The sequence below is a fragment of the Bos grunniens genome, chromosome 19 (assembly GCF_055505025.1).
Source record: "Bos grunniens cultivar Pamir isolate PY7600 chromosome 19, Bosgru_T2T1.0, whole genome shotgun sequence".
NCBI lineage: Eukaryota > Metazoa > Chordata > Mammalia > Artiodactyla > Bovidae > Bos > Bos grunniens.
Window position 1 is genome coordinate 17243776 of NC_141183.1, and position 15204 is coordinate 17258979.

Genomic DNA, 15204 nt, shown 5'->3' on the forward strand with positions numbered 1-15204 from the left:
TAAGTGTGAGGGTTTATTTCTGGTTTATATTCCATTAATTTATATGTCTGTTCTTATGCCGGTACCACACTGATTTGATTTCTATAGCTTTGAATTAGATTTTGAAATCAGGAAGTGTGAGTCCTTCAACTTTATTCTTCCTTTTCAAGATTGTTTTAGATATTCTGGAATTGAATTGCATTTGTAGATCAATTTAGGGAGTACTGCCATCTTAACAAGGGTACATCTTCTGGTCCCTGAACATGGGATGTCTTTCCATTTAATTAGTACTTCCTTAACTTCTTGAGACAATTTTTATAGTTTTCAGATTTTAAGTTTTATACTTTTTCTGTTAAATTTATTTCTAAATATTTTTTGATGCTATTGTATAGGGAGTTTTCTTAATTTCATTTCAGATTGTTTGTTGCTATTGTATCAAAATACAATTGATATTTATTTGTATAGTGATCTTGACTTCTGTAGCATTGATGGATATTTTTTTAGCTCTAATAGTTTATTTGTGGGGTTTTTTTAAAACAAGATTATGTCATATACACATAGAAATATTTTACTTCTTTCTTTGAAACCTGAACTAATTTCTTTTTCTTGCCTAATTTTCTTTTCTAATTTCTTTTTCTTGCCTAATTGCCCTGGCTAGAATTTCTAGTACAATATTGAATAGAAGTGGTGAGAACGGATATTCCTTGTTTTGTTCCTGACTTTAGGGAGAAAATATTCAGTCTTTCTCCATTAAATATGATGTTGGCTGTGGGTTTTTCATAGATAACTTTATCAGGTTAAGAAAGTTTCCTTCAATTCCTGTGTATTTTTATCATGAAAGAGTGTTGGATATTGTAGTATATTAATTGACTTTCAGATAAGTAAACCAATCTTGAATTCCTAGAATTAATCACACTTAGCAAAGGCACCCCACTCCAGTACTCTTGCCTGGAAAATCCCATGGATGGAGGCTCCTGGTGGGCTGCAGTCCATGGGGTCACTAGGAGTCGGACACGACTAAGCGACTTCACTTTGACTTTTCCCTTTCATGCATTGGAGAAGGAAATGGCAACCCACTCCAGTGTTCTTGCCTGGAGAATCCCAGGGATGGGGGGCCTGGTGGGCTGCCGTCTATGGGGTCGCACAGAGTCGGACACGACTGAAGCGACTTAGTAGCAGCAGCAGCAGCAGCAGCAGCAAAGGTGTGCAGTACTTTTTATATGTTGCTGGATTCATTTGCTAGTGTTTTGTTGAGGAGTTTTACATCTATGTCCATAAACAATATTGGTCTGTAGTTTTTTTTTTTTTTTTTTTTATGATCTCTTTGTCTGGTTTTGGTGTCAGGGTAATAACTGCCATATTAAACTAGTTGAGGTGTGTTTTGACTTTATCTTGAAATAATTTTGCCTTAATTAAAAAAATTTTATTTAAAAAATTTTGACTGTGCTGGGCCTTTGTTGGAGCGTCCCTGGTAGCTTAATTGGTAAAGAATCCACTTGCAATGCAGGAGACCCCGGTTCGATTCCTGGGTCAGGAAGATCCCCTGGGGAAGGGTTAGGCTACCCATTCCAGTATTCTTGGGCTTCCCTTGTGGTTCAGCTGGTAAAGAATCCTCCTGTAGTGTGGGAGACCTGGATTTGATCCCTGGGTTGGAATGATCCCCTGGAGAAGGGAAAGGCTACCCACTCCAGTATTCTGGTCTGGAAAATTCCATGGAATATATAGGCCATGGGGTCACAAAGAGTTGAACACGACTGAGCGACTTTAACTTTCACTTGGGTCTTTGTTGCTGTGAGAGGACTTTCTCTAGTCTTAACAACTCTCTAGGTGCTATGCTCTGGCTTCTCATTGAGAGTGGCTTCTCTTGTGGAACATGAGTGCTGGGAAGCAAGGGCTTCAGTAGTGTGGCTCATGGGCTTAGTTGCTTCACAGCATGTGGAATCTTCCTGGACCAGGGATCAAACTTGTGTCTTCTGCATTGGCAGGTGAATTTTTAACCACTGGACCATCAGACAAGTCCAGTTTTGGCTTCATTTTGGACATTCATTTAGCAACAGTAAATTCTAATTCCCTCATTACTAAATGAAGATAATAATACTGACTAATGTTTAAGAAATGATGAGTTATTGAATTTGTGGCAATTACAAGAAACATAGAAGCCTTCCCATAGGGCAGTACCAAACATTTGAGAATGAAAGGGAGATGGACAATTAACTGTAATTGGACTAGATCACAAATTTTCATTTTTCTTGACCTTTTTCCCTGTCTTGAGACATTTGGGATAGAGATTGTAAGTCTGTCACTTTAAATCTTTGTCTCCTACTTGGTTCCCTTAACCTCTTCTCTTAGTTTTGTTTTGGAGTACTTGTTTTGTTTCCTCATTCTAGTTATGCCATAAAGAACACCTAATTTTAGCATTCCTGGAGGAGTCTATACAAGCTTCCCAAAAGGGCCAGAAGAGAGTTGAATGGAAAGCATAAAGCACTAAAATTTTGTTGATCTCTTACTACTTCTTTGCTTTGAATTATTAACTATTTAAAATATCAATGAATAGAAGGGTTTTTTTTTTTGCCAGCACATAGCTTATGATGGTGACTTAGTATTTTTTTCCAGAGGTATTACAGTGTTTAGCATCCAGTAGACACTCAGTAAATGTTTATGAATGATTGGTAATTAGTAATAAGACTTTAAGAGGATATCTAGTTTTATTGAAAATTAAAGAAAGTTATTCAGGGCAGGACTACAACTGTTACTGTTGTCATGTTATAAAAATTGAATGCCCTAGCCTAAATGTTACCAGCAAGATTACATTTGGATATTGTTGCCATGGAGATTCTAGGGCGTGTGAGTTTTCCCTCCTCTACACAGAAGGATTTTTTTTCTTCTTTAAAAAAAAAATGTATTTCTTTGGCTGCACTGGGTTTTGGTGCAGTGAGCCAGGTCACTGATCTTTAGTCACGACATGTGGCATCTAGTGCCATGACCAGGGCTGGAGCCCAGGCCTCCTGCACTGGGGCACGGAGTCTTATCCACCGTGCCACCAGGGAAGTCCCGGATTTTCTTCTTCTTTATACCACAAAAGATATAGGTTCATTATTTTATTTCTTTTGTTCTACTGGTTCAAGTTAGAGCTAGATCATTTGAGACAAATTTTGTTAGATAAATGTGTCTAAATTTGATTGTGAGAATTAATTTGGAATATGGCTGAAAATACTGATTATGTTCTTTTTGTCTGATTCAGAAATGAAAAAGTTTGCTGTTAAGAAAATTATGTATGATTTCTTAGTAAATGAGTGAGAGAGATAAAACCGGGACTTTAGCATTTCCTGAATTCCTGTCATGTTTTCTCAGTAGTTTATGGTCTCATTTATAATTTTGTACCCACAACAGTTTTTACATTAGATGTTTTCAGGTTTCATCATCTGTATAAGGGGACTGTATTTAGGTATTCATATTTATCTATAAATGATCTAAAGCAGTGCTTCTAAAATACTCTCAAGGTCTGGGGTTGTCCAGAGCAGCTTGTCACAAAAAGGGCATCTCTCTGAAGGACTCATTCTCTGTCTTGAAAAAATGAGAATTTCACTCTATAAATACAGTTGTGTTTATTTTAACAAGAGTATGTCTGATTTTACAACAGTCTTTGATTAAATCACCACTCCAGCAATATGTCTCCTGCCTATTGAGTGGCTTCAGTTACTTCCTAGTCCATAGCTGTAGGCTCCGCACTGCCCCTGAGAACCCAGTTCATGCATCCAGGATCAGTGAATTAAAAAGTGATGTTTCTTTCCAAGAATGGTGTGCCTCTCTGTTGGAGGGAACAGGTGTGGTGTGCTGTTTCTGTAATCCCTAGGTTTGCTGTGCCAGCAGAGCAGGACTCCAGAAGTTGCATCTAACTTTAGACTCAGCAACTCACTTAAAAAACCTTTTTTTTTTTTAAATGTCTTTTGCCTTGTACACATGTTGCCCCCCTTTTCTCTTTGAATATTTTTTTTCTCCTTCTGACTTTGTAATCAGGCCCTCCACAACTTGGCTGCTCACAGCTGCCTTGAAGTTCTGCATGTTTACCTTTATGAATCATTTGGAAAAGAAGCCAGGCAATCTCTTGGTAACTTTGGGGCACATTCTGACATTTATTATGTGATACAATGTGTTAGATTCTAGGCAGATTGCTACATTTGATGTTGGCTTATGTGCAAAATTAGTGTATTAAAATATATATTATGTTATGTTTGGTCAACAAACTTCTTTGGTTAATTCTTTGAGAATTTAAGAATGTTCTCTGATGAAGTTCAAATAATTAGAATTAAGTATAATTTACCTAACTAATCAGTTAATTTAATCAGTAATTTGTTTTACTTGTTTAACTCCTTAAGAAACTTTATTAAAATATTCTTGTAAAGTTCTGGTTAGACTGCATGTATTAGAAATTGGTGTTTGTGTAGCCACTTTGAAATCTGGTACTGCAGAGGAGAAAACCATCCATCTTTTGTTAAGTCTTAACATAGCTGATGGCCTTGGGAGAACATGACTTGTTTCTTTAAGTGATACAGTTGCATACATTTGCATTTTAGTACTGTCTTCCTCAATATCCGCCAATAAATTATTTCCTGATTTAGGAGTGTGTTCAGGGTTAACCTGTGACTTTAGTTACTATTCTCATTCCATGGAATGTTCCCAACTCCATGGACTGTAGCCTGGTGGGCTCCTCCATCCATGGAATTTTCCAGGCAAGAATACTGGAGTGGATTGCCATTTCCTTCTCCAAGGGATGTTCCCTGCATCGACCCAGGGATCAAACCTGCATCTCCCACACTAAGGCAGACTCTTTACTGTCTGAGCCACCAGGGAAGCCCCTGTTCTCATTACTCATGGTTAAATCATGAGGCTGCCTATGATTAGTATTTGTTCTCAATGAGTTATTGGATCACTTCTGTGGTGAGATGGTAAGATAATATCTTTGTGTAAATTCCAGAGTCTATATCTTTAGTATGAGGAAGAAAATTATCTTGTTTTTAGATGGGATTGAAAGTAAGGAATAGCATGCGTTCTTATAATACTTTGTCACTGACAGGTTTTTCAAATGCCTTAAGTTGCTTAATCTTACTGCAAATTTGTTGCTATTGGGCTGAGTACATAAGAGTATATGATATTCTGGATTAGCTGAGACCTTCATTTAATGAAAACAATCTTTGAGGTCTATAGTCATTGTAATTAATGTGAGGATTTTCTCTTACTTACCTTTGGCCAAATCTTGATACTTGTCAAACTGAACTGGTAGTATTGTTCAGGCTTACCTACATCATGTTTGTACTTCTTATTCGCCAGTTGGTGAGTAGCATGTTTCCGGTGGGAAGCTATAATTCTGGAATGCAGGTGATGTGGTGGGGAAAGTGAGAATTGGAGACTGACGCATGGATTCCAGTCTGTGTTCCAGCTCTGGCTTTGGGCAGTCTCCTTGCTATTTTTTCTTGGCTTTCTGATAATAAAATCTGGAGGTTGAACTAGATGGCCTTCCAAATTCCTTTTGATATCCAAAATTCTTTAAATTTCCCAGTTTTGGTTCAGTTTATCTTGGCTTTCTACTTAATATTTAGCTTGCTGAATATTAACATGAGAGCATGCACTACTTTCAGTTTAAAGATGTTTCTTTCATGATATAATTTTAATATTTTAAATAGTTTGATATGTTCATTTCTTTGATATCTGGACTAAGTTTCTGGGATGCAATGGCAAATAACAGAAATGGTGTTGGGGGTTCCCTGTTCTTTTGAAACTAGATGGTTTAGGCTTTAGGACTTTCTCCTGAATTATTTTAATAATTGCTTTTTTTTTTTTTTTTTAAGTACAAAACAAAATAACCCCTTGTCCTTTGAGATTAGTTTGCCATTTGAAATACTGAATTTTAAAACAATTGATTTTAATTTTGGCTGTGCCGGGTCTTGGTTGCTTTGCGTGGGCTTTCTCTAATTGTGGCACGTGGGAGATACTCTTCAGTGTGGCGCAGGGGCTTCTTGTTGCGGTGGCTTCTGTTTTTGCGGTGCGCAGGCTCTGGGGCACTTGGGCTTCAGTAGTTGTGGTGCATGGGCTTAGTTGCTTGATCACATATGGAATTTCCGCAAAGCAGGGATTGAACCTGTGTCCCCTGTATTGGCAGGTGGATTCTTAACCACTGGACCACCAGGGAAGTCTGGGAATTCCTTTATTACTGTTTTCTTGAAGGGAAGATAAGTTAGAGGTGGATTGAAGGAGAGGAATGAACAAGGATTGGTGGTGAGGAGGGATGGTCCTTTTTTACACGGCAGAAATAACACATAGATAAAGAATGGATGGGTAAGGAGTTGTATATAAGAGGGAAGTTATGTAAAAATATAAATAAAGCATTATAATACAAATACTCTAAAATATGAGAAAGTTATAATTATGTTTTTGACTTTAGGTATAGGCAACCTAGTGCAAATTGGTGTAATATGTTTGTTGTTACATTGGTCTCATGTAGCTGGAAGTCCAGTAGTCTTGCAAATGTCAGGATTGTTCAATATAAGCATTTAATGCTGTCCCCAAGAACCACGGTTCTAGCCAACTCTCCATTCTGCGCTCTTTGATGTTGGTGGCATCTTCAGAGTTGATGTAAAGTGACTGGAGTGGTTTGAAGTGTCATGTTCAGCATTACCTGAAGAGGGGCTGTTTCTTCCTCCTCTCATTTTAGGATGGAAGCAGCTTTTCTCACAATCCTGTATTCCAGTGGGCTTCCACTCATGTCCCATTGGCCAGGATTACATTTCTTGCTCATTGCCAACCAATCTCTGGTAAAGAGAATGGGTTAAAACTAATTTCACTGAGACAGAGTGGATATTGGAGGAGAGCCAACCACAATGAGTATTTCAAGAATGATTTGAAAAATGAGTAGTATATGTGTGTATGTTTAATCAGTCTTAATTAACATCCACTGTGTTTTGGGGGAAATTTTTAAAAATATATATTTATCTAAGATTTTTCTGTCTGTAGTGGCTCACCTTTGAATTTCCCTATTTGTAAAAATTGGTGTCTGAGTAGAAAGACATCTGATTTGAGAAAATGTAAAACAAACTGACTTAAGTGCCATAAACACTTAAACAGGCTTATTCTTGGGCTAAGCAATGAGAGAAGGGGAAAGTGGGAATTTATTTTTACCCAAAATGCATGTTTAAAAATTAGCATTTCCACTTTTTTGTTAATCATCGAAAAGAATGTATTTTATAAGCTTGGTTATTTGGAGGCCTAATTAAATCTGATACTTGAGTTTTTAGAATCGAAGCAACAGTAAAATGATATTGTGGTGGGTATCTTTGAAAATAATATTTAAGTATACACTGCAGAGGGCTATGCCTTATTTGGTATTTTTCATTCTGCTCATTTAGATTTCAGAATCCTCAGATTAGGGCTCTAGTTCGCCATCTATTGGTTTTAGAATTGTGTTTAACACCTTTTGCTGTATTTTGTGGAATTACTTTGTATGCAGAGATATGTGTGTATACATTGTTTTAAAAATTAACCCACCTCTCCACCTCCCGGGATTGTAAATTAAAAAGTCAAGACTAGGATCTCTTTCGGAGGTATATACAGATATGTATACATTAAAAAAAATTCTTTGTGTAATTTGACCCTGCAACTGTCTTTTGGTATGTAAGAACCATGACTATGATTGAGAGTGTGGTTTTAAGGGTACAAATGGGAACTCACGGAAATTTAGGTGTAGATGCTGTAGGAGCTGGTGTTGGAGTGTAACTTTGTGGGAGGATAAACTATCATGCTGTTTTTTGACTAACAGAAGTGACATACCACCGGATATTGGTTCTGGTAAGCCACAAAACAGTACTGAGCATTTCTCATCTTGCTTTTTGGTAGTAGAGCACACCTTTCTCATCTGCTGCATTTGACGATTTAATTGTTGGAAACATTTTTGTTGTTGTTGTTCTGTCATTTAAAGTAATATTTTGATGAATACCAGAGTTCCTTTAAGTCTCTAAGTACTGGATTCATCTTTTGGCAACTTTTTCTTTAAAGGGTAGTGGCTTATAGTTTGTGTAAATGAGACACTTTGCATTGTATTGCTACATTTTTTTAATCTAGAAAAAGTTCCGTTATTTTAAGGCCCTATTTTGGAAAAGGACTAAAATACCGTACTGACAAACTGGTCATGAGAAATTATAAAGTGCCACCACTTTAAACCAAGTGGAAGTTTGCTTTTTGTTCTGAGATTTGGGTTTCTCTATGGAGTTCTTTGTTAAACTTTTAGCATAGCACTGAACTTCCTTTTGGTGGAGACAGGAAGCATAAATACTCATTGTGTAATGCCATTTGCCTGCTTTGGCAGATCTGCCAAGCCGTGACACCCAAAACCAGACGCGTGCTTCTTAGCGAAAACTACAGTTCCCAGCGGGCCCGGCGCTGGTGGGCCACCACTTCCCCTTCTCGCTCCGGGCTGGCCCTTCCCGGGCTGGTCCGGCGCGGGCTCCGGCTCGCGCCTGCGCAATGAGAACGTGCGCTTTTTTTTTTTTTTTTAACCCCGCCGGCTGCGGATCGCGGCGCCGGGGCTAGTGCCCAGGCGTGCTGCAGTGTAGGGAGGCAGGCTGCTAGGACAAAGGGCGGCGGGAAGCGCTTCACCAGTCAGGGAGCTCCCCACCCGACTTAGCGCACGTTTAGCCCTGGAATAGTGTGGTGCCCAAGACATAAGCCTATTTACTACCCAGTACAAACAGTTCTTGGCTCACGTCCTCTTGCTCTGTCGCGTCAGCCTTCCTTGCCCCTCAGCCGGCGCGCGGCCCCGCCAGCCCCAGCGCGGAGGGAATGTGACGGCGTCAGTGCCTCAGGTTAGCCTCATCCCGGCCAGAGCGAAGGCCCGCTCTCGCCTGCCGCAGTGCCGCGTGCCGCAGCCACATGTCTGGGAGCGGCGGGGTCCCGGCGCCGCGGCCTCCGCAGCTGGAGGCGCAGAAACAGCGGCCGCGGCGGGGAGCCATGACTGAGGCGGCGGCGGCCGCGCCTCCTGGCGGCTCGCGGGGGCGGCGCGGCGGGCGCCCCCTGGCGGCGCGCCGGGGCGGAGCGGGCCTTCGCCGCCGCAGCCGCAGCCGGCGGAGGCGCTGCTGTCCCTCCTCCCCGTGTCCCCGGCGCTCGCCCGCTCGCTCGCTCCATTCTCCCTCCGCTTCAGATTAAAGGGGGGGAGGGAAAAGAAGCTCGGCCGCCATTTTCCCAGTGCCGCCGCCACCGCCGCCACCGCTCGCCGAGCCGGCGGGAGAACCGAGCACCGTAGCGAAGCCGACTCGTCTCGCCGCGGCGGTGCGGGGGGCGGCCGGAGCGCGCTCCCCGGCCGGGAAGAGGCGTCCGGGGGCGGCGGCCGGGGTGCGGGCTCGGGCTGCAGACGGCGGCGCTTGTTTGTGCGGGGCGGGGGGGCGGCTTCACCCTTTGCCCCCGCCCGCCAGTCCTCCCGGCCGGGCTGTGGTCCCCGGCCGTACCCAGGCCCCGCCGGAGCCGAGGAAGGCCGGAGAAAGGGCCCGAAAGAGAAGAAAAAGCGGCCGCTCCCCGCCGCCGCCTTCCCCTCCCCCTCCGCCTTGCCCCCCCGCCCGGAAAGTCAGGGCGGCTCCGGGCGCCGGGGGGGAGGAGAGCGGCGGGCCCGGGCCGGAGCCGCCGCCGCGCGCCCCCGCCCGCCGCCGGCCCTCGGCGCCCAGGCCGGGGGCTGTTTGCAAACTGCGCCCATTTTGTGGGGCTGAATCCGCCCGGGCAACGCTCTTCCATCACGTGGTAGGTGCTGGTGCTGCTGCTCCTCTCCTCCTCCTCCTCCCGCTGCCCTTTCTCCTTCTCCTCGCTCTCCCTGTGGCTCCCATTTCTCCCTCTCTTTGTTAGTTGTAACTGGAAAGGCAGGGCAGGGCAGGAAAAATCCCCGGAACTTTAAATGGCCTCTCCGGGCTTCCCCGCTGCGGGTCCGGGGCTGGGAGTCGCCCCAAGGGCGGGGGTGTGCGGGGGCCCTTCCCCACCAGCTGCCGCCTCGTTCGCCAGCTTTTCCTTTGGCGTTCTATTTAAAAATGCGGCCTTAAGAACACGATTTATTCCGGTTAAAAAAAAAAAACAAACCAAAAAACCCAAACAAACTCTCGCTCTCGCCTTGAACTTCTCTTGACTGCAAAAGGCCTTTCTCTGCTCGAAACACACATCTTGCGCGTTTCACGGTGTGTATCACAACTCTGATTGTTTAGTGAAATGGTTGTTTGTTTCATTTATTTATTGTTTTTGTTGCCTGTAAATTGAGGTCACTTACGTTTTCCGATCTAGACTCCTTCAGGCGGACGTGTTTTTTTTTTTTTTTTTTAACTAAAGAGGAAGAGACAGTTATTTGCTTTTAAGTGAGTTTGGGGGGCCTGTTTTCCGGCTGACGGTCTTTTGATTCTCAGCAAATAATTTGATTGTTTTCCATAGGATAACCAGCCCTACCCGCATGTTTTACTTAAAAATTCTATTGTTTTCCGTTGTCGGAATCCCAGTGTGGTTTTTTGGAGAAACACGTTACTTAACTATTGCTTATTGATTGCCTCAGGGGAGAAGGGGTGACATGATGGCGCCACTTTAAATTGCTCTCTTTCCTCCTCTTCGGTTCCCCCCCCCCTTTATTCTGGAGGTCACTGGAGCAGTTTTCGTGACCTATTAATAAACTACTTGAGAGCGTTAACAATACAACTAGTCGGGCTAGAGTTTGGTTACCTTAAGGGTCGGGAGACTCAAATCCTGAGGTCCTCAAAGTTCCGAGAAACCTTCCTAGTCCTGCCTCGCCTTCCTCACCTCCATTCACAATCCTGGTGTTGCCATCTCCTTTGTCACGTGGCTAGCAATCATTGTGTTTTTTTGTTTGTTTTGGGGTCTGTGTTTATATTTTTAAATTGTAGCCCAGAAGAACTTGCCGCCTCCCCATTAGAAAGATCAAAACATTTTAGTTTTTTTAGTTTTACAGTTGGATAACATTTAAAATAAACGTAAAATTACATAATCTTTGCCTTGCATAATCATGATATAGTTATACATTGTTACTGAACTTCTTTTCTTTTCTAAAGCACTTTCAAGTATGAAAAGTAGAACATTGAAATATGTTTTCCATCGCTCAGAATAGCCTGTAGTATTATCCCTGCTTTTGGGTCGTTTAAAGTAACCACTATTTACAAGGGTTTAAGTGGGTGTGTTTCCCCTCCCCCCTTCTATAGGCTATACTTGGTTCCTTTTCTAGTGTACTGTCTGACCAATTTAGAAATTTTCAGTTGTCTACAGGCGTGTCATTTGAAGCTATTTTTCTTTTCTTATAACAATGGTGAACACTTTTGAGTAATAATTTGTTTTCTAACTAAAGATATTTCATTACGTTTCTGTTGCGGTTTTGATCCCGAGTATTTTTAGTGTTAATCTATAGATTTAGAAGAATGTTCTATTATCTGTTTCTTCGTGTCAGTTTTCCTAGTAGTTCGGTAAATTCCTATTATATAAAATACAAATACATTTCTCTGTTGTTTCTACAGAGGTTACTAACCACTTTCTCAATTTGAAAAAAAGATGTGTTCTGAGTTTAAAAACATTTCAAAAACTAAATATGAAATGTAGTGGTTTTAAGTGTACATTGATTGGTTTCCTCTAGCATGTATTTTTTTTATGGTTTTGGGCCATTTTCCTTGCTAACAGTTACATCATGTCATGTGATACGTGCAGTGTGATGTGTAGTCCTAAAAATAAGGCAAGGTAAAAATGCTCATCCCTTGGGAATTTAAAAAATGTATTATAAATGTGAGATAACTGTCCTCAGTCATGGAATTCTGATTGCGATTTCCTCTAGGTTTATCCAACAAAGTCTGCAGTTCCTTTGACCTTTAGCATATTTGGTATATTTGTTAGCGATCTCATGATTTGAGGTGGTTCATTTTTTAATTTTCAAGTGTGCACCACTTGGAGGGAAACAGATGTGACAAAGATTCTTACTATCTGTATTATGGTGAAAATGATTGGTCTCAGAGGACTGCTGTATTCAAGTATATATTTAATAAGTATTTTTAATTTATGTCTGTAGGCAGTTAAAAGAGTGATCAGTTAAGTATTGAGAGAGTCTTGAGGTATGGTGGGGTTTTTGGCCCTTTCACCTTTGTGAATCCATTTAAGTGAAGTATTTAGAAGTGTTCCTGCATCTTTCCTGAAAGCCTTATTCAGAATTTTAGCATTTGAGTTTTGTGCTTTACAGCAGGTGAGATGTTCAATCTTTATATGATTTTCTTCCTGCCTACACATGTTGTTTCTATGGTTAAACCTGCAGAGCACACTTTCATTGTTAGATGACTTATCATTATCCTGTTGAGGAAAATTCTGGAAGCTAGAAAATGAGTATACCTTAGTTCACTTTTGAACTTTTATCAAGGTGAGAAGAAAGGAAAACAACTCTTTTTTTTCTTCTTCAAACACTGCCAATACCCTTCCATTTCTAGTCATGCTACATTGTAGCAGTGTCTGTACCTCCTCTGGATTTTATAGATTGACCACAGATTTTAATTGTATTTTAAAGTGAATAACAGCTGATAGATTTGTTCTGTTTGATACAACCTAACTCATGTAATCTGTAAACATGGGGCCATTTTGGTTGATGAAGCTGATTTGAGAAGTTACTTTAATATTGAGTGGTTCTAGTTAGAGGAACTTTTCTAAGTAAAGCTTAGTTACCTTGTTGTAGTACTAGAAAAGCAATTTTTTTAAATTCTGTGAAGAAACATACTAATCCGTATTCAATTTTCTAAATAATCATTGAAAATTGTGTGTTTGAAGAGTAATGCTTATTCCTCTTGTATTTGTCAGCTTCCTTGAGAGGGGAGTTCAGTAGGCGTTATTATTTTTCTTCTTGGTGAAGTCATTAGATACAGAAATTAAGTGATTTCCTTCCTGGAAAAAGAGGGAATTTTTTTTTAATTATTATTTTTTTCTTTTTTTTAACCTTCAGCATCTTTCCATTGCCTTGAATTTGGAAAGGAAGGACTAGTGCAGACTGAGTATATGGTTCATCTTCAGTTGATTGGGCCAGAGCAAATTTTACTATTGAGTGGTTTCCTTAGTTTTAAAGCACCTTTTCTTTGCCTTCTTTTTCTGTTTTAAGTAAGTTTTTGCCTTTTGTTTAGACTGTTCTAGGTCTCCGGAAGCATGTTTTACATTAGGGCTCTTTTACTTGATCCCTTTATGAAAAAGTATAGGTGCAGGTGTCTCAAATAAAACGGCCCAAACACCTGGCCTGCCAAGAGTACTTGGATCATGTCCTTTGCCTAAAATAAGACTTTTAACTATTTCTTGGAAATCTATATTAAGACTGGTTTTTGAGTCTTCACGTTGCTTCTGAAGATGTGTGTTTAAATTGTAGTTTCCATCATAATAAATTGCATGTTAGCCTCTGGGCATAGTAAACGTCGCGTAGAAATATTCTTGCCAGAATGTAATAATTCATGACACAAAGCGAGATTTATCAGTACTTGCCATTCCTTAAAATGTGAGATCAAAACTCAGTGAATCACAGTAATGGTTAAAAAAGACAGTATGAATGTAAAAGACAAATATTCCACTGTGGTAGAGGTCACCAACATTTGAAGGCCACGAGAAGACAGAAAGTGGTGTCTTTGGGTGTCACTTGCAATTGTGGACCACAATTGCAATTGTGGGTCATAGGAAAAGATCAGTATATATGGATGGAAGGGTCACCGTTATTAGTTCAGTTATCATTTGTTCCCACGTTATGGTGTGTTGCCAGTCTTTTAGGATGTAGGGTAGAATGTATAGGAGAAAATGACTCGATAGGTTTGATTTATCAAAAAGCCTGGATTCCAAAAAGACTGAAATAGATGTGTTTTTTTGGTTTGTGTGGTAAGCTTTTGTTGTCTTTCATCAAATAAAGGTAAAGCAAAAATGGAGGGTGTGAGTAAACTCTTCAAAGTAGAGAGTGCAGTTCATATTTATGGATAAGAAACAAATTTGAGTAGTCTGAAAGAGAAACTTAAAGATTGTATATGAAGATTTTAAACAATACATCAAGAAGCCCTTCAAGGTAGACACCTTTTAGATTCTTGTCTCCCGTGGGTAGTGGTGTCTGGGAACTGACAGCTGCTTAATACTTGTTAGTTCTTACCTTCTGTAAGGCTTGCTTTTCTAAGCTTTTCGGCTAGCTCTATACAGTTTTAACATTGGAAGGCCCTAGCCCCCACGGAATTACTTAACTTTGTGTTTTATTGTTGTTGATTGTAAACTTGCCTTTTTTCCCCCTCTAGTTCTAACTTTTTAAAAATTACAATTTCTCCCCAAGCTTTAAGAGTGAGGGAAGAATAAGGCAGAGGTAAATTCAGCGCAGTTTTATCTAAATGTTATCAAAAACTCTGGTTCTTGTTACTTGAACCAGGAATCCCAAATGAGATCTCACTCTGAATTTTAAGTACAGCAGATTCTGCCCTTGTTTAGAAAAAGTTGCTTAAGTGGCATCAAACTTAATGGAGTCTCTCACCTTTTAATTTCTTTGTAAAAAGGGAGCAGCTTAAGGTCAGATCTGGTTAAATTCAGTTAGAGACGAAGTGTTGAATAAAAAAGATGAATCACAATTTTGTTGTTAGAGTATTAAATAAAAAATTGCTAAAAACTGATATCTAGGCTTTCATTTGCTATTTGGCCTTTGTGACTGCTTATTAGCACCTCCACTGGAGGGTGTGAAGGGATAGAGGTGAAAAGCTAATTAGTTTAGCTTCTGCTGTTTGGTAGCATAGAGGCTTTGTAGAAATACTGGTCTGATAAGTTGAACTGTCAGGGAAGTTTCATTAAACTGTTCATATGTTACCATGGAGCACTGAGGATGTTTGAAGAGCTTACCATATTTCAAAAGATACTAGATTGCTGTTTTTCAGGGTTTGTGTGTGTGTGTGTGTGTGTGTGTGTGTTTTCAGTTAATCTTTAATTCAGTATTCTGAAGAGATAGGGTCGATTTCACTGAGATCTCTAGAGTTGAGTCAGGGACCTTCCCCTTACCCCAGCACCCTAAGAAGAAGGTATTTGCTTTTGAATTGCTTGGACCCCTTTGAGAAATCTTCGATTTTAGTTTTTTTCAGAAACACTTGTATTATTAAAGTTGTTAGAGATGAGATAAAAGTCCATTTTTCCTTCTTTGCCTTTTGTGAGCTAGACTGGTAGGAAATGAATTCAGTGATA

At 40.5% G+C, this 15204-nt stretch overlaps 1 protein-coding gene across 12 annotated transcripts in view; it reads left to right on the top strand.

Moving 5' to 3' along the window:
• Positions 1–15204, top strand: part of KANSL1 (KAT8 regulatory NSL complex subunit 1) — a 177732-nt gene that overhangs the window by 21114 nt on the left and 141414 nt on the right. For 2 of the 12 annotated variants that reach the window (XM_086357144.1, XM_086357150.1), the window contains exon 1: positions 8694–8831. The exons of 7 other annotated variants lie outside the window; for them this stretch is intronic. The gene's annotated coding sequence lies outside the window, so the exon portion shown is untranslated. Of the gene's footprint in view, positions 1–8693; positions 8832–9164; positions 9757–15204 lie in introns of those variants that run through there. 3 more of the 12 variants (XM_086357143.1, XM_086357148.1, XM_086357151.1) reach the window with 2 other exon arrangements.